The 19,740-nt window shown below is 44.4% G+C and overlaps 1 long non-coding RNA gene across 1 annotated transcript; it reads left to right on the top strand.

Moving 5' to 3' along the window:
- The first annotated feature begins 1,619 nt into the window (after positions 1–1,619).
- Positions 1,620–19,453, top strand: LOC118535884 (uncharacterized). The gene is made up of 4 exons (XR_004917396.2): positions 1,620–1,900; positions 3,006–3,081; positions 17,815–17,957; positions 19,125–19,453. It is a non-coding gene; the product is annotated as an uncharacterized LOC118535884 (long non-coding RNA).
- Positions 19,454–19,740: the final 287 nt, after the last annotated feature.

Raw genomic sequence — 19,740 nt, 5'->3', positions numbered from 1 at the left:
TTGTCCCGAGCTGCTTTCAGGATTTTCTCTTTGTCTCTGAGACTCGTAAGTTTTACTATTAGATGTCGGGGTGTTGACCTATTTTTATTGATTTTGAGAGGGGTTCTCTGTGCTTCCTGGATTTTGATGCCTGCTTCCTTCCCCAAATTCGGGAAGTTCTCTGCTATAATTTGCTCCAATATACCTTCGGCCCCTCTCTCTCTTTCTTCTTCTTCTGGGATCCCAATTATTCTAATGTTGTTTTGTCTTATGGTATCGCTTATCTCTCGAATTCTGCCCTCGTGATCCAGTAGTTGTTGATCTCTCTTTTTCTCAGCTTCTTTATTTTCCATCATTTGGTCTTCTATATCACTGATTCTGTCTTCTGCCTCATTTATCCTAGCAGTCAGCGCCCCCATATTTGATTGCACCTCATTAATAGCCTTTTTGATTTCGACTTGGTTAGATTTTACTTCTTTTATTACTTCAGAAAGGGTTTCTCTAATAACTTCCATGCTTTTTTCAAGCCCAGCTAGTATCTTTAAAGTGATGATTGAACTCTAGGTCCGACGTCATACTAATGTCCGTATTGAGTAGGTCCCTGGCAGTCGGTACTACCTCTTGTTTTTTTTTGTTGAGGTGATTTTTCCATCTTGTCATTTTGTCCAGAGGAGAATAGATTAATGAGAGAACAAAATGCTAACAGGGTAACAACGTCCCCAGAAAATATACTCTAAACAAATCAGAAAAGACCTGAAGCAGGGGGAAAAGAAAGGGAAAGAGAGAAAAAAGAAGAAGAAAAAAAAAAAGAAAGGAAAAAGATAAGGATAAAAACAAACCAAAACAGAACAACACACAAAAAAAACAGAATATGATGAAATATGATCAGGCTGGTATATAGATCATTGCCACACACTAGATTTTGGGTGTATTTTGGTCTGTTAGAAGAAAGTGCCTCCCAAAATTTTAAAGAAAGAAAAACTTACATATGTACAAAAATAAGGGTTGATATGATGAAGGGATGGAATATGACTGTAAAGACGAAAATTATAAAAAATTTTATAAAAGGAATTGATAAGAAGTTGTTTGAAAAAAGACAGAATAGGATTTAAAAAAAAAAAAGGGAGAGAATGTGATCAGGCAGGAGAGTAGAAAAAAACCATACACTAGAGATTTAGGGTATATTTTGATCTGTTAGAAGAAACTATCTCAAAATTTTAAAGAGAGAACAACTTATATATATATATATGCCAAAAATACGGGTAACTACTATGAAGGGATAGAATATGACTCTAAAAATGAAAAATAAAAATGTTTTTTAAAAAAGGGATTGATAAGATGTTGGTTGAAAAAGGGAAAAAGAAAAATTCAAAAAAAAAAACCAGTTAAAAAATAATTAACTTTGAAAGACTAAAGAATCATGGGAAAAAAGCCATGGATTCTATGTGCAGTATTCCCCTGCGCTGGAGTTCTGCCGTTCTCATTGATGGTAAACTTGGTCTTGGCTGGCTGTTCTCGCTGATCTTCTGGGGGAGGGGCCTGTTGCCGCGGTTCCCAAATGTCTTTGCCGGAGGCGGAAGTGCCCCACCCTTGCCGGTCCGGGCTAAGTAATCTGCTCGGGTTTGCTCTGGGGAGCTTTTGTTCCCTGTAAGTTTTCCGTACAGCTTTGGAGGCCGAGAGTGAAAATGGCGGCCTCCCAATCTCCGCCCCGGAGGAGCCAAGAACTCGGGGCCCCACTCCTCAGTGCGCCCCCAGAGAAAAGCCGTCAGTCACTCCCATCTCCCCGGTCTCCGGCCGCACTCCGTGCTCCCCCGGCCTGTGACCGAGAGTTTCTATCTCTGGCACCCGACCCTGTGTGGAGTCTCCAAACCCAGCAGATCCCTGCGGTGCGCTCCTGCGCCGCTCCTCCTGGGGGAGGAAGGTGAGTCTCCCCAGATCTGCCGCTTGTTGGGTCCCTGCTGGAGGAGCAGTGACCCGACTGTGCCGCGGATCACGGTTTATTGCAACCCCGAGCTGAGAGCCCGCTCCTCGGCTCCGTCTCTGCAGCCGGCTTCCCTGCTCCGATACCTGGGAGCTCTGCCACACTCAGGCACCCCCGGTCTTTCTGTGACCCCGAGGGTCCTGAGACCACACTGTCCCGCGAGGGTTCCACCCCCAGCTTAGCCACCGGAGTGACGTCTCTCAGTGGAGCAGACTCTAAAAGTTCCGATTTTGTGCTCCGCTGCTCTAGCACTTGCCAGAAGCGGCTGACGGAGGCCCCTCCCCTGCCGTCTATCCTCCCAAATATCGCCCCAGATTCACTTCTCTGCACGTCCTACCTTCCAGAAAGTGGTCGCTTTTCTGTTCAGAGAGTTGTTGCTATTCTTTTCTTCGATCTCCTGTTGAGTTTGTAGGTGTTCAGAATGGTTTGATCCCTATCCAGCTGAATTCCTGAGACCAGACGAAATCCAGGTCTCCTACTCCTCTGTCATCTTGCTCCGCCCCCCTGCCATCTTTTCTATGAGGCATGTGTCTAATGTTTGTGAAGGGTCCGCCTAGTGAAAAAGGGATCGATAAGTGAATAATACAGGCAGGCAGCAGGTTGCTTGGCCTTTCGAAATGGAGCAGTAAATCTAATTCTGCAAACTCAAGGTTCATGCTGCCCCTGCAATCCTGGGTCCCTCTCCATGGGTCAGGGAGCACAGCTGGGAAACGAGAACAAAAATAAAGGGTCCAAATGAGGAAACCAAGAAATGACGGCTTTCACATTTTTACTGTAAACCATGCGATATGAAAGACATTCAGTTTGTAAAACTGAAACCCAGGCTTTGAACAAGTATTTCTCATACACTTTCTGCTGCAGCACGCTGTTCATCCTGGCGTGGCCTAGAAGGTCAAGCAGACACGGCCTCCAAGGTGCATCATGCGGTGGGAAGGCAGTCAATACATAAACAACTTAACTTTTTATGGGGCAGATACAAGTTCATGGAGCCCTGACCACATTTCAGCAAAATCACCCATTCCTCTTGCCTGTGGTCTTGTTGCAGTCAGCCCCAGGACGCTTGAGCACCATGTGGACTGCCCCACGACTGGGACAAGTGAAGGCCACGGACAGGAGCAGAGGTGAGGACCCTCTGTCTGACCACCTCAACTACAGCCATTTCTATTTCTATTTTCCCTTCTTTGCTTTCATTGTCCTCAAATGGGCCCTTCTGAGGCTGATTTAGTGGCAGAAATAGTATACGCATAAGGGAATGCATGATTCACACATCAATTAACCATACCCTTGTTAGATATCTGTGACAGGCCCTACCGACCCCCACAAACCTGTCCAAAAATATCCAGAGTGGCTTTTTAGGGTGCGCTTCTGGGAGTACTCATTGGATCAATGGTTCATACCAGCTTCCGACTCAGCCTCGTGGTGTTGTAAGACGAATATTGTTCTCTCTGGAACCTGAGGTTTGATTTCTGAAGCCCACTGAGAGAGAAGAACTGGAGGCTTACAGGGAAGTGGAAATAGAGGCAGGAGGACAGATTTGGGAGTAACGGTATGAAAATGTTCACATGCACTTCTTGTATGTAGCAAAAACTAAGCAATCCAGAGGTCTCAACTGATGATGAGGAATGGCAGTTGAAATTTGTTTACCAGCCCTCCTTGGTCTATGGAGCCTTTTCAAACCATCACCCTTGGCAGGACACACCACCTCTGTCTCTACATTCCCACATGTGAGCCCTGCACCTGCTTCTGTCACAGATATCCAGACACTCCTTGCTGGGGCGGTTTGCCTCTTCCAGCCAGAAACCCTTCAAGGTCAGGAAATGGGCTCTTGTACCTGTCAAGACCACTACTGGGGTGGGGGGGCGGCAGGGGGCACACCCTAAGTACTTCCAGAATGTTTGCAGTGAATGTCTCATTGTCTTCTTTAGGATTTCAATTGAAGTAGTTTTGCTTTATTGTGAATACCCGGATATAACAGTCTCATTCCCTTCAATTCAGGCTCTCTGTCCAAATATTCCACGCTCACATGATCATATGGTTCTGACGTCTGAACTCCTCACTCTCACATTCCACAGGGTCCCAGATCCCCAAGAGAACATGCTGTAGGTCTTTACGCACGCCTGAGTTCTTCCAAATTCTTCCTGCAAGACACATCCTGCAAGCGAGTATTGCAAATTCCTCTTGTGGGGCTAACACCTTGACTCCTACACAGCTGACCTTTGTCTCCCTCTTCTCTTCCTGACCCCCCCTCCCCAGTCTTTTCTTTTACTGCTTATCTCCCATAGCAAGGAGCAGCAGGGGGATGGGGGTGTGGTGGAGCTTTCCGGACCTCACAAGAGGATCCCATCTTTATTTAAAATTTCCATATTCTATCCATTGTGACATTTTTTTGCATTAATTTTTTGACTTTTCAAAAAATGGCATTGAAATATGACCTCTCTTGATTATGGATGCTCCCCTTAAATTGTGTGTCAGCAAGGAGTGCCTCAAGCTCCTCATGCAGGACACAGGCCTGAGCCTGGGAGAGCCAGTATGCTTAGTTTGGTCTCCAAGGGCAGGGTGCAAGCCCAGGAGAGTCTAGCAGAAGGCACCCTGTGGCCTCACTGCCTGTGTGAAGAGCTGCCCTCGTGGTTTTGTTTCTGTCGTCATTAAAAGCGTGGCAATGGTCATTCTATTCTGCAGTCTCTCCTGTGGCAACCAGGTATTATCATAGGAAGTACTTTGGGTCTTTCTCTAGCACTAAGACCCATTGTATCAATTATTCATTAAGAGTCTTTCCCCAGCCACGGTCTCTCCACTGGAGACCGACCCCCAGCATCCTTCTCTCAGCTGGAAACATCAGAGTTGTCCTGCTGGCTCCTGCCTCTCCCAGGTTAGAAGTGGGAGGCCAGGGCAGAGGTTCTCCACCAAGGCAGGTCTCTCCTGCCTTGAAACGTCCTCGAGAAATTCTACCAGTAGCATCACACTTGTTTTGCTTTCCTACTAGGGATTTATTCTCTTCTTAAAAAGCCTGGCTCATTGCCATAGAATTTGGGCTGGAAGGAAAGGTAAATATATGCCCAGGCTTCACCCTGAACTGGAGCCCCTTGGGGGTTTTCTAAAGTTTTCCCATCATCTATTGAGTTACTGCTGCTAGCATGCTTTCCGTCTCGTCTTGGATTTCAGCCTTTATCTCTGGTCATGAAGTTCACATTTTGTTGAGATTTACCGAGCTTCTCAGGTGTTTTCTAAAACTTCCTAGTATTTCTCATAGTAAAATGTTGGCCCTGATATGCCCTTCCTTTGATCTTGAATGTCACCAGCTCTTCCCGTGTGGCTCTATGCATTTCATTGGCCTTCTTTTTTTACCATCTTGATGGAGAAGAAATGTATCCAGACATTTGGTCGATGGGATAGGGGAAGTCCTCTGATATTTACAGAGAGCCCCAGTTGGCAGCGCGGTTAGGATTCTGCTTTTCGTTGTGTACTTTTATGAGTAATTTGTTAGGAAGCTATAAGAATGACTGTCTTATTACCATCTTAGAGGTAAACATGGGATGACCAAGGGCTCAGAGCTGGAAGTGTCGTTCCCACTGCTTTTATCTGGAAAGCCAGACCAGGCTCAGGCCATTAAAATACTTTCTCCATGACCACAGAGCTGGAATTCAGAGTTTCTGTCTTTAATCAGTATTAGCTTTATTCATTTTGGTTTAAATTATTCTCAATTTTTTCCATGAATTTTTAGTGTGTTTTAGGAATGGGGATGAACTTATTATATTCACCTTAAAAACCCCAGTCTTGTAGCTGGAAGCAAGGTTTTTGTCAGCCATATTTACAATCTTCTTAGAAATAAACTTTAATGGAAATCATATAATCTTAAAGAGACAATTGAACATTTAGTGAAGAAAAATGGCCCATTAGGCTACAATATATGCCTAAGGGGGGAACCAGCTACCATACAAGGGGCCCAGACATAAAGAATAGAATAAAAATTAAAACCCCAAGTCACTTTTAAAGAGTGTGTCTTTCACAGCAGAAGATTAATTTAGAACATTCGGGAGTCTATTCATCTGTGTTGACTGTTTCCTTGGTCATTCCATGTTTACCTCTAAGATGGTAAAAAGACAGTCACTCTTACATTAAAAAAATTAAAACATTTGAAGCATTCAGAAAAAAAATTCTTGTGTTGTATTTTTATTCTAACCTAGTGAGGTTATCAATTTGAAAAATGAGGAAGACATTTCATAGTTTATCTTTTATATGCATTTCAAAAACATTTAAACCTAAATACATCAGTTTATTACAAAAATTGAAGACAAGTTAGTGTGTTTGAAGACCTCAGCTCATGCATAAGTAAAACATATAGCTATGAAAGCTTTGTGATTCATTCTTCTAAGAATACTTAGCCAAACTTTTATTTTTAGGAATTCTCGATTTAAAGCTATTATTGAACAATCTTTTGAAATTCTTCTTTCCAAGTAAACCGCCTTTATTGGACATCAAATAATAAATGCTTTTTCATTCTCTTTCTCTCTCATTTTCTATTTTTTTAAGTAGGCTCCATTCCTATGTGTGACAAACACTTGTCTTTGAAAAAAGAGAATGAGGGGCGCCTGGGTGGCGCAGTCATTAAGCGTCTGCCTTCGGCTCAGGTCACGTTCCCGAGGTCCTGGGATCAAGCCCCGCATCGGGCTCCCTGCTCAGTGGGAGGCCTGCTTCTCCCTCTCCCACTCCCCCCTGCTTGTGTTCCCTCTCTCATTGTGTCTCTCTCTGTCAAATAAATAAATAAAATCTTAAAAAATAAAAAACAAAAGAAAAAAGAGAATGAGAGGGGCACCTGGGTGGCTTAGTTGGTTAAGTATCAGACTCTTGATCTCAGCTCAAGTCTTGATCTCAGGGTAGTGAGTTCGAGACCTGTGTTGGGTTCCACACTGGGTGTGGAGGCTACTTTAAAAAAAAGAGAGAGAATGAGAAAGCATTTATTATTTTTTTCTGAATGTTTCAAAGTAATTGCTCAATAACAATTTCACAAGAAGTCTGCTGTTTTAGAAATCTGAAAATGACTAATCCATTTGTGGTTCACAAAACAATAACTGCATAATCACTGAAGGAAAACACTTTCAGAATTATCAACAGAAGTAGTATTATAGTAATTTTTAATTTGTTTAAAATAATATAGTTTTCCTTGAAAACTAAACCCAAGAAATTAATACTACCCTAATTGGGCAGTGCATGCTAGAGTCACATACTTAGCAAGAAAGATTGGTGAGCCAGAATGAACTATTAATCATATTATTTACCCTACTTTAACGATGCTCAGTATTATACATATTTTACATAATATTTATGTAACTTTAACTGTACACTATTAATGTACAGTTACTTTCATTTTGCTGATAAAATCCATTAAAATGTTTTTAATTTTCTTTGACTTTGGAATTTTTGTTTATATAGCATAACTTATGTATATACTATTTTATCTTCTTCTCTTTTTGGCATTCATTACAAGAATAATATATATAAAAGTCTACAGCAGAGAATTTAGATAGTCCACTTTTTCGTAACTGAATTTGGTTGATACACACCATACTATCTACTAAGGGTTATGTCACCACCAATATTTCAAAATAGGTTCAAAAGTCAAATACAATTACATATAAATTTTGTGCATTTGAGTTAGGCTAAGACAGGTGAAACTAAACAGCAAAACAATTTTTAGTCTATAAAAGAAATTAACTTTTATACCCTGATATTAGAAAACCTCTACATAATTACCAAAAAGTTAAGATAAATGTTTTAAAAGGCATATTTTTGGCTATAGCTCAAATCAATTTTCTGTGCTTCACTCTTACAAATTTACTACCAGTAAAACAATTCCTGCTCTTGTCTTAGCAATGACCGGTTAACAGAGTTAGCAATTATGTTATCACACTTATCCATTCAAGAGAAGAGCAGAATGAACAGCAAGATGATGCCACACAGGTCCTTGAGATGGAAGGGTGAGAAAGAAAGGAGCTTCTGGAACATAGCCGTTAAAGATGCTAACGCTCTCCTATTTTGGGTGGGACAAATACTAGTCAAGCTTATAGGAAATGGATCAATTTTCCTCCATGTCCTCACCTAAAGAATGTCGTGCTAACTGAATGCGAAGTTTGTATGAACTGACTGTTGGAAGACCACTGGAAAATACTGCTGACTTAGAGTCCAAGATGAGCGTGGTTGTGTCGTATTTGTCTTCTATGGTGGCCGTGACATCTCTTTGTTGTCTTATTGCCTTGATTACTTAGTCCAAAAGAGTAAGGAATGCTACAGGTAATGAACCTCTAAAGAATTAAATATCTGCCTTCTGAAAGTGTATAAAATTCAATAACTTAAGATTTAAAAACTTACTTCAGGGCGCCTGGGTGGCTTAGTCGGTTAAGTGTCTGCCTTCAGCTCAGGTCCTGGGATCGAGTCCCGCATCAGGCTCTCTGCTCAGTGGGAAGTCTGTTTCTCCCTTTACCCCTCCCCCCTGCTCGTGATCTCTCTCTCTCTCTGAAGTAAATAAATAAAATCTTTTTAAAAAATAAAAATAAAAATTTACTTCAAATTAAAACCAAACAGTAAACGCTTACAAAGCACTTTTTCAATTCAGAACTGTTTAATAATAACGCCTCTGGCTTGTGAGCAAGCAAGGGTTGCAAAGCTTGTTCACAGGGCACGGCTTCATTTTAGTCTCCAAGAACCTGACTAGGCAGGTGGTGTGAGCCTGGGTAGAAAAGCAGAAGAGCTTATGAATGTTTCAGTAGCAAAGCTGGTGACAATGAACCCGAGGCTTCAGCTCCGTTCCCATGGTTAGAATCTTGTCCTCTCCCCCCACGTGGAGGAGCAGACCTTGGCCCTTCCAGAACCATAGTGCTCCCAAGGGCAATAGGACCCACATCACTGACAGATGGCATGCTGTGGGGTAGCACCCACCAGTGCTCTGATCTTTATGTTTAGCTATTCTTCATTCTCACATTTATTTGCCATCATTAAACACAAGGAAAGAAAAATTAGACTCAACGTTATTTATTATTACCATGAGCATTATTGTTACTATTATGCCAGTGTACTTTAGAAGAAAAATAATTTGGGTTCAGAGGTGAATTGTGGGAATTTATAGTGTAGTTGTGGGATTAAACAGATGAAGGAACCAATAGCATTAAACAGTAAGAACTTGGTTGCTTTGTTATCCATAACCAAGTGACATAGAAACATCCAGAAACTTAGGGTCACACAATACATGTTAACCAGGTCACAGTCAGACACTCATGGCTGGTGGACTCTGGAACCAGATAGATCTGGGTTTGGTCCCAGACTCCATCATGTACTCTTTATTACCCATCTTTAAAATGGGTATAATAATAGCACCTATCTGGCAGGGTGGCTATAAGGTCTGAACGGTTCAGACATGGAAGAACTTAGCACAGTGCCCGGCAGGTAGCAAGCACTCAGGAAAGGTCAGCTACTGTCAAACTTTCTAGGAACGGAAAAGAAGGGTTATACCTACTATAGCTTAAATACCCGAAGTTTTGCGGGACAGAATGATGATCCTCATCATGTGCCAGGAGTTTCCATCTGTTGTCTGATTGGATCCTTGCATCACACTGTGTGGGCTCATCACCTCAAAGCAGAGACCTGAGACTCAGTGGTGGACACTCCATGGCACCACCTCGACCCACATCGATCAGCTGTGGAAAAGGCAAGACAGGATAAGAAGCCAGGGCCTGTAGCCATGGTGAGCACCATGAGACTCCAAGAAAGGGGAGAGCAATACGAGCCAGTGTGGTCAAGAAAGGGGTCCAGGCCCTAAGCTGGATGGGAAAAGATGAAAGGATTTGTCTAGACGAAGCAAAAGGAGAGCACTCTTCAAAGTTCAGTTCCAAGCCCTCACCCTTGGGCAGAGTGCTTTGGGTTCCCTTGGAAGCCAAGTCCTTCTGTGTCAGTTGAGCTGACAACAGGCCTCTGCTCTGGGCTCACTGCAGCCATGAGAAAGGCCTCAGTCGTCATGAGAAGGGGAGCTCAGTCTGGACAGAGAATTACCACCTCTCTCTGCAGGGCCGTCCATTACCGCTTCCTCCTCAGGCTGGGGGAGGCCAGGCCCATTTCTGAGCCCGGACACTTGCAGCTAGGCTGTGACACAGCATTTAGCAGAAGCCTGTGGGGCGGCCTGGTCCCTCAGCTCTGACAGCCTTGCTGGGAAGGGTGGACACCGGCAGTGGAGAGTGCAGGAACAGGTGGTCTTCTGGAGTGTCTGCCGTCTGAGCGATGGTGTTGGGCCAGCGAAGTGGCTGGATCCTTCCTTCAAAGGAATAACCAACGTGTGATGGAAAATCGCTGGCCAGCATCCCAGGAAGAACATGAATATTCATAAAATATTAGAGCTAGAAGGGGATTCAGTGAGTATTGTACTTTTTCCTTATTTTCTTGCTGAGGAAACAGGGGCTCAAAGGGACAAGAATGACGTGCCCAAGGTAATGTAGCAAATAGTGAGTCTCTCAAGGCTAGAACTTTGGGTTTTTTGGTTCTTAAGCCAGCTCACAGCTAGCTCAGATTTAGCGTGTATCAAAATAATCTGGAGAGCTTATTCAAAACGCAGGTGTTTCAGGTCTCGCCCAAAATATTTCAATTTAGTGTAGCTGGGGTGGGGTTCCAGAGTCTTCGTTCATTTTGAGAAAGACAACCCAAGTTCACACTGCCAAACTCAGACTTTGGAAAAAACTTTTCTCTCCTACATGAAAGAAAATAGTGCCTTTCTAAGTCCCAAGAAAATATTGTAAAGGATGGCAAGAAAGGATTAGGTAAATATTTTAGCAAAATGATAAGAGGAAAATGGTTCTCTCGAGTGTACTGACTCTTCCCAGAGCACCCTGCAGCCACTGCATGTGTGTCAGAGCTGAAATAAGGTACATGGGCCAAGTTCCAACTGCTGCCCTTTCCTTCCAGGGTGATCAGAAAATACGCTGACACGGGTCGAAAACTGGAGAACTCCTTGTAGTAACCGATGTCCATGGTTACACAATGAAATGTTCTTCCCAATAGCAGCCCCCAGAAGGGCCTCAAACACTTTGGGCCTCACACTAAAACATAAAACAGTGGTAGATGGTAAGAGGATGTACGAAGAAAACCTTTGGAAATGACCCCTTTTTCTTTTGCAAATGACAAAAGGAAACACTCCTTTGAGGTCCTCGGTAATTCAGAAGCCACTTGGGTGGTATGTGCGCTTTAAGAAAGAATGAGACATCTGGCGAGGATTTCTCTTGGTTACTATGTTCTATCTAAATTTCTTGCTTTCCATTCTGTTTCTAATGCTCTCCACAAGGAGCAGGGTCACAAGGAATGATTGGAAGCATGGGTTTCGGGATCAGATGGGGGTGTGTTCTCATCCTGGACCGCCATATTGGTGATCTTGGGAGATTCCATCTCTCTGGGTTTGCATTTCTCCACGTGTATTTCCAGTGGTGCCTCTACTGACATGTGGATATGATGATTCCAGGTAAGGTGTTCCATATGTGGTTCCTCAGGCCTAAACCCTTAGCACACTGTTGACTCTCACACCTTATATCCATCAGCAATTCCTGCAGCTCTACCTGTGTTTTGCTGTTCACCTTCTCCGCTGCCCCACCCTGGCCAAAGACCATCTTTCCACCCCTGGGCTGTTGTAATGGTTTCCTAATTGGTCTCCCTTCTTCTGCCCTTGCCTTGCTCCTTCTGACTTCTCTCAGAACAGCCAGAACGCAGCACTCCTTTGCTCAAACCCTCCTCTGGCTTCAGTAAAACCAATCTTACCTACAGTACCTGCAGAACCCCACATATTTGCGCCACCCCCCACCCAAAGATGACTCTCCTTATCTCCCATTGCCCCCTCTCTTGCCTGCTCCTTTCAGCCACTCGGACATCCTCACTATTCCTCAAACATACCAAACTCATTTCCACCTCAGGCCATTTGCACTTCCTATTCCTTCTGCCTAGATCGCTTTCCCTTCAGATATCAGCATAGTTCACTCTCTCACCTTTTAAGTGAGATATTCTCTGCAACCCTATTTAAAATTGCATCCCCACCCAACACTCTCTACCCTATTTCCTCACATTTTCCTTTTTAAGTTAGTGGTTATCACCACCTTTCACACGATAGATTTTGTGTGTTTGTCTTTTTGGCTGCCCATTTCCTATCACATTATGGTTAATCTGGCACACAAATATTTGTTGAAGGAATAAATAACCCATAATTATTTTCATTTCAACAAGTTAGATAAGTCAGCAACAGACAAATGTGGAATCCTTTAAGTGAGAAGGATTTTGGAGAAGTGAGTATTATCTGTAAGTTGCTTTATGGTGTGTCTGGAGTCTCACTACTTTCTGACTCTTTCCTTATTGATTAGCAGGACCCTATGGCCACGATTGTTAACAGGTAATTTAGCGATGATCTTTCTTATTTTTTTTTTAATCTGTTCCTATTCGTTAGTTCTTTTGTATTACTCAGGACAGACCAGGTTACACTGAAATAACAAAGGAACCATGAAATTTCAGTGATGTCACACTGTAGGCTTATTTCTTACTCATATCCAACTTGGTGTAGGGGGTGTTCTGCTCCACATGGGCTCCCAGGGATTGAGGCTGGCAGAGACTCTGCCATCTGGGACATCTCTGACTCAAGGAGATTAAGAAAGAGACTGCAGGCTCATGCTGGGGCTTTCTGCCTCAGCCCAGAAGTGACACAAGCCTCTCGTGCTCCCATTTAATTGGTCAGATCTAGACATGTGGCTCCATCTGACTGCAAGGACGCTGTGAAGTATGGTCTCCTGTATGCACAGAGCAGAAAGGAGAATGAGGACTGCTGAACCCCAGTATTGCCCAGCACTGTTTTAATTAAGTAGAAATTGTTTAGATGCTGTATCTAGGACTGACATGCAGTAATATTTTGATCCATTTGCTATCACCAAAGCAAAATATCATAGGAAGATAATCTTATAAAAAAATTAGCAAAAAATAACAATTATCATAGTTACACGAAACGCCAACATCCTTACTCAGTTTAAAATTGTATTTTCCATATATCCCTCTGTGGGCATTATTAAACAAACTTGTAACCTTTTAAGTTGTTTTTCTTCTTCATCATCTACTTAGCTGTACTAAAGGTTCTTCTGCTTCTGTAAATACCAACTACAAAGAATGGCCCCCACTGTGTAGGAAATGGGCCAGGGCGGGAGGGCCTGTGTTCCAGGCTCTATGCAAGGAACACTCACATGCTGCATGCAACTTAACCCTCACTGTGACTCTGGGAAGGTGATGTTATTTTCCTCTGTGACTTACTCAGTGGCCACTGAATGATGAGACAGCCGTGCTGGAACCAAAAGTCAAGTGTCTTGAACTCCAAAAGGACAAAATGCTAGGATAGAAGACTTATTTTCATAAACTAGGCAAATCTCAACTCCACCAGGCAATGGCAGCTTTAACACCAGAAGGTTCGAAATGGAAGAGGTCTGGAAAGCACCATCGTGGTAGAAAGTCCTTTTTTAAATGGATGATAAATGGAGCTCAGTGAGTGCCAGAGAGGGCCTGGGTATTTTTATATACAGTGGGGCTGTTTCTTAAAAATGAACAAAAAGAAACTCTTGCTCTGTAACTGGTCAGGTCTGCAAATTATCTCAAACCTACTAATCATTGCCCCTGAGGGTGATATGATTCTACAGAATAGAGAAATGGGTAAAAGGGGGCAGAGGATGCATGTTGAATCTTGTAACTGTCTCTTTTCATTCATTGAACCAAATTATGTTGAGCTCTTGGCTCAGAGCCCACTCCCTCCATCTCATTCACTCCAGTATTTCAGAGAGATGGTACATGCACAGTGGAAAGGAGGAAGAGAGAGTCGCTAGACTCTGCAAAGCTCTGACCCTCTGGTTTCATTCTTAGATTCACCAAAAAGTCAGGGGTTTTGTTTTGTTTTGTTTTTATTACTATGTACCCAAGATATTCCCCCCAAATCCCCAGAACTCCTATCCACCTGCTTGATGTCAGTTAAACCAGAAAGTTTGGCCTTTTCTACCCTGTGGAGGGTATATCTTAAGGTTCTCTCAGTCCCTGAATCTAGGTGCATGGGAATTCAGCTTTGTCCTATCACCCCCCCGCCCCACAGCCTTACCTGGCCACCTGAGCCGTACCACAGAGCTCTGGTGGATACTGACTCCCTGATGCAAGAGTGAGCTCTGGGCGTGTGGTGGGGAGGAGATATAACCTCATTTTACACAGACCAGAAGAATCTGAGAGTAGTTGCCAAGGTCTGCTGTTATCCTCTCTCCCTAACATGGGGTCTCATGTTGGGAGGAGCTGTTGGGAGGGAGGGAGGGAGGGAGGGAAATTATGTTCACAGAAGCCCCAAGGTCAGTTGATATGCACAGCTCCGTCGCACGGTGCTCTGTGTTGGGAGGTGGTACGGGAGGCAGGCTGAGAGCTTTGTGAGCGGACTTGGACATGGAGTTTTCAATAGTACCTTCACTTAAACTCAGGAATGGTGGAAATACTGGGGGCTGCAACACAACCTAAAACTCTGAGTAGGCTGGATCATTAATGTGTGTGCTTCTAGGATAGAAGATGGAGATGCTGTTGCTATTCATTAGTTCTTACGTGAAAATGGAGAACCTTAAGTGTGGGATTCCTGAAGATAATTTACTTCCGTTTTGATAGATGCTGAAACTTGGTACATCTGTCCTTCCTCTTCTTTAGGGCCAAGTCCCTGCCCAAACCACCTAATAGAGCATATACAGTTCATATGACTCATGACCAAAGGAGCAGATGGGGTGGTCCTGACATTGACAACTCAATTTCCTATCAGGACTATCTTTGCCCGGAGCACCGAACTGTGGAGGAAGTTTTGAGGTGCATGCAGGGGCTGCTGCCTGTGTGTGCCTCTGTGGGCAAAGAGAGGCAGGAGGTCAGCACCTGGCTGTCCCCTTGCTAGGCACCGGTAGGGGACACGGGAAGCAGGAAGGTGGCTCTGGCTTAAAGCCCCACTTTCGCAGGACAGGAGCCTGGGGAGGCCGAGAGCCCTCTGAGGAGTCCTGTGGGCCTCCAACAAGGAGGCCACAAATGTGTTTGCTTGCTTCCCACCCCTAGAAGCCTGCAGCTTGGGGAACTGCCTGGGTGTGGAGGACAGGTTGTGAGCCGGGGCCCAGCATCACTCCGGACCCATGCATTGTGTTTCTGTTTCTGCCGTGTTGTTCTGTGTGTGATGTTTTTGTTTTGTTAGAGTGTGTGTTTGGTTGTTTCTTGAGACTATACGAGTGCTGGCGGCATCAGGAAGGATGTCCTGTGCGCAGGCCCGTGAATCCGTGCAGCAACACCGCACATCACAACCTAGAAACCAGCCGTCCTTATATGGACCTCTGGAAAACCACAAACCACAAACTCTTGTGATGAGTTCATTTTAGACTTAGAGAAGAAATGCAAAAAGAGGTCAAAGAGTGTGTTTACAACTCCTCAATCCCTTCCCCTGGTGTTCAGACCGCACCTAACCATGGCAGAATTATGAAGAACAGAATTTAGCAGTGGCACAAGATATTAACCAAACCGTCAGCTCATTGGAAATTCAGCCATTTGCAGTTATGTCCCCCTTCGGCCCCTTGCATGCAGTTGTGGTTGCCTCCCAAATCCCCTCCACCTTCCTCTCATAGGTCAGAGATAACTTGTTCCTCAGAAATTAAGTCTTGGAAAAGAGAAATTCTCTCCCAATTCACCAGGACAGAGTTCTTTGTTACCATTTAAATTATCTTTTGCTTGTTGATAAGCACTCATGTCTCACTGGACAGAGGCTAGTAACAGAGACTTCTCTGCTTTGTACTTCCTGGGCACAAAATAACCTTTGGGTTCAATGCCAAGTCCCATTGCTAAATGATTTCATGGCTCTTCTTGAGCCTGAAAGGCAGGTTGCCTAGAGATTTCTTGTGCAAAATGACAATTTTCTTCTTCATTCTTGAGTGGTAGCATATTTACTTGAGCTGTTTGCTCTTCTCTCTTAACATTTTCTCTTCCAGCTTTCTGAAAAGTCAATCCTCGGTGCTTTTCCTGCTCCTTTGAAAGCCCCCCTTTTTTTCCTCAGGGAGCTTCTGAGATTTTGCTTTTAGCCATTAGCAGGTTTCTCTTATGGTCCTGGCTATGGTTTCCTTTTTTATTAGCACATCTTTTTTTTTTTTTTTTTTTGAAGCACAACAGGAACTAACACGGGCTAAGTGTGCTTTATTATCCGAAATTCCATTGCATGGGGACAGCTCTCTTTTCCAAAACTTGCCTAAAACACAGATGTCCTGGAAATGAAAACAACTTGTTGTGGATTTCACACTAATGTGAAAATGACCACTATCCCATCCTCCTTAGAGGAGAGATTTTAATGGGGAAGAAAAAAGACATGGTCAGAGGGCTCACTAGTTAGTGGAGCTGCTTGATAGGGTGGAAGGGCTGACCCAGCAGGCTGGGCATCAAAGGCAGTGGGAGGATCTGGCGACTCAGATGTCCGACTTCGGGAGACTGGGGGCTTTTACATCCAGCCATGCTGCCCGCACACTCTGGCTCCTTGCTCTCCCCAGGGGCAGGTTGTGACTTGGCTTCCACAGCGGTGGGCTGAGTGTCACCTGGGATTCACCCCACCTGCATCTTTGCTCTGAACTCCTCTTCCCTACATGACTGCAATTGGCAGGAGGGGTGATTGAAATCATAGAGCGGGCTTTCTGTTGGTAAGCAGGGTAGAGCTAAAAACAAATTGTTGACTGCGGACGGGCCTGGCAGCGAGAGAGAGAATGCTTTGTCTATCATTCATAAAAGCCAAAGAGGGCAGGCAGAGGGTGAGGGAAGACTGTGGGGCGGGCAGCTGCGTGTTTCATGGGTGGTGGAGATCTGACCCTCAGGCCACACGGAGGACCCCTTTCACTCACAGAGGTGGCTCCCTAAGGGTACTGGTGGGTATAGTCTGGGAAGGCCACCTGTAGGACTCCTAAAAGGCGGACAGCAAAAAGAAGAAAATGAAAATGAAAAACATTTGATTTGGAAGACTTTAATGTTTATTATCAAAGCACACTGATAAAGTTGTCCTGGGGAAAAAAAAATCAGAATTTTGCTGCATTTCCAGGCCAGAGCCTCTACAGATTCACCTGACAGTGATGCCTCTGAGGACACCGGAGTCTTCTGTCTGCCCTGGCAGGGACAACCGTGGCTGGGTCTCATGACCACGGGAGTGGGGTAAACCATTACTAGGGAGTGTTCCACTCCAAGTGGAACAGGAGTCAAGGAAAGCGATTGAGGCCTTCGGGGATGGTAGAGAGCAGATCCGGGTTGGAGCATAGACTGAGCATTGTATATATCCGTTGCAAAATCTCCGTTTGGGTGGTCCTGTTATAGTGTAGTGGATAATACTACCAGATCAAAGGGTTGTAATGAGGATTGAGTGCAATCATAAATATGACACGCTCACCCAAGCCTCAGGCACACAGGGATTCTTTAGTGCATTTTGTCTCATGCCATCGGTATGGAGCCAGAGGCAGACAAAACAATCCACACCATGTGTGCAGGCAGGTATGGGCAAATGTGTGCATGTGTGCACGTGTGTGTGCGTGTGTGTGCCTGCGTGTGTGTTGCACGAGTGTGTGCATATGTGTGTAAAAGGTGGCTAAGATGAGAACAGAATTAAGCAATGCCTCTGATCCATGAATCAATGGCTCTATTGTTTCTCCACACTCTGTGTCAAACTGGGCTGTCACAATCCCCTCAATTGTACATCCACCTAATTTTCTATATTTTTCACGGTCTAACAAAAGTTGTGTAATTGATCATCTTTGTAGTTTTGAAATGATAATATCGTGTCCTTTCAGGCTGGGAATCAGACATATTCTCCACTGTAGCTGTAGCCCGAGACTGGAGGAACCCTATTAGGTTCACGCTGTTGAGATCGCCTGAGAGACGGTGACACTCATGAGGAAGCAAAGAGGAGGCCACTGAAGTGGGACGAAGACAGGTAGGATTTGGTATTTCTGTGCAGAAATTCATTAACGTGGCTTTTCGCGCTGTGGCCTTGCCAGGATGCCGTTTGACAGAGAGCTCTCTGGCCCGGCTGTGAGGCTGCCCCCCAGATGCCCTGGAGCAGGTGGTGGGGCCTGGTGCAGCCAGTGCCGAGTGGGTGCAGGTGGCCCCTCAGCGGCGAGTCGCAGAGACACCCCCTTCCGTGGGGGGGGAGTGTGCTTCACGCTCACTCACACCAGGAGAGGCCACAGCTCCTGATTGCCAGGGAGGAAAGCAATGGAACTTACCCGAGTCCTCAGTACATCTTCTTACAGGGCTCCTTTGTGTATAAAATCTCCAGAATGCACATTTCATTCCTCCTCACAATGCTTTCATCTGAATACTTCTTTGAAGCTAAGAATAAGAGTTCTTTAGAAACACAGCGGTGTGTGTATGTGACATTCTATTCCTAGCATTCGGTGTGGAAAATCTCCATTCCTGCTCTGTGTATTGTTTGGTTGTCTTTAAATACCATATTTCAAATTACATTATGAAAGAGCAATAGAGAAGAGGCAGAGATGGTCAAACCTTGTAGTAAATACCCTTGTTACCTGTAACACTCTCAGGCAATGAGCCATAGGTCCATGTTCTCTAAAGGATCATGCTTCCCTGGGTTTGTTCTCTGTGCTATAGGATCTTGCTCTGAAGGGTCCTCAGGATTTACCCAGTTCAGTTCAAGGTAGAACAGTCTGGGAGAAGGCTAAGAGTATAGCATACACGGTTGAGCTCATGGACTCTGAGCTTGGGTCCAAATCCTGCTCCTGACCTCTCCAGCCCTCAGTCTCATTAGCCATGAAAAAAACAAGATAAGGACAACAATGTCCTTGCCTCCCAGGGTTTTACAGGGATTAAATGAGCTCAAATTTGTGAGCTCTATGTAGCATTTGTTATGACTCAGGACTGCCTGAGCACAAGGCAAGAATTTGTTGGAAATGACTTTAACCCATCTTCCACAAGGAGAAATACAAATCTCTCTATTTCTGCATCTACTTACATACAATGAACATGAAGGCTACACAGTGAGTTCACGTATTCAGGTCCACAACCTTGTCGTTGAAAGACTATTGATGACCCTTATCAATCATGGCCAAGAGAATAATTTCTTATCCATCTTCTCTTCCAGCTCCAGAGGACTTTTTCTTGTGTGTCTGTATCTCAGCAGTCCATTCTTGCTCCATTCAAAATGCTGAGACATCTGCTTCCTGCCCCAGCATCCCTACTATTAGCCATAGCAAGCTAGTGGCCAGGTATGAACTTGCAAAAAGCACATTAAGAACTGAATGTTTAGGGGCTCCTGGGTGGCTCAGTCGGTTAAGTGGCTGCCTTCGGCTCAGGTCATGATCCCAGGGTCCTGGGATCGAGCCCTGCATTGGGCTCCCTGCTCGGCAGGAAGCCTGCTTCTCCCTCTCCCACTCCCCCTGCTTGTGTTCCCTCTCTCGCTGTGTCTCTCTCTGTCAAATAAATAAAATCTTAAAAAAAAAAAAAGAACTGAATGTTTGGTAATGAATTTTCACAAAAGGAATGATTTTCCTCCAATTGTCTCTGTGTCTTGTTTACCACTGTGTTTCCACCTAAGCACAAATAAACAGGATAAAGCAAATGTATACATGAATGGAAAATGGTGGTGCTCTGACTGCTGGTTATGGGAACGCCCACATGCTGCTGCAGTTATGTCACTTTCTAACCAGAGAGTTCTGTGGCCATTCTCTTGATCTAATATGCGTTCTACTGTAATCAGT

This window comes from Halichoerus grypus, chromosome 13 (assembly GCF_964656455.1).
Source record: "Halichoerus grypus chromosome 13, mHalGry1.hap1.1, whole genome shotgun sequence".
Taxonomy (NCBI): domain Eukaryota; kingdom Metazoa; phylum Chordata; class Mammalia; order Carnivora; family Phocidae; genus Halichoerus; species Halichoerus grypus.
Note: the sequence above shows the minus strand (reverse complement) of the source record. Positions and strands in the feature narration are given on the sequence as shown.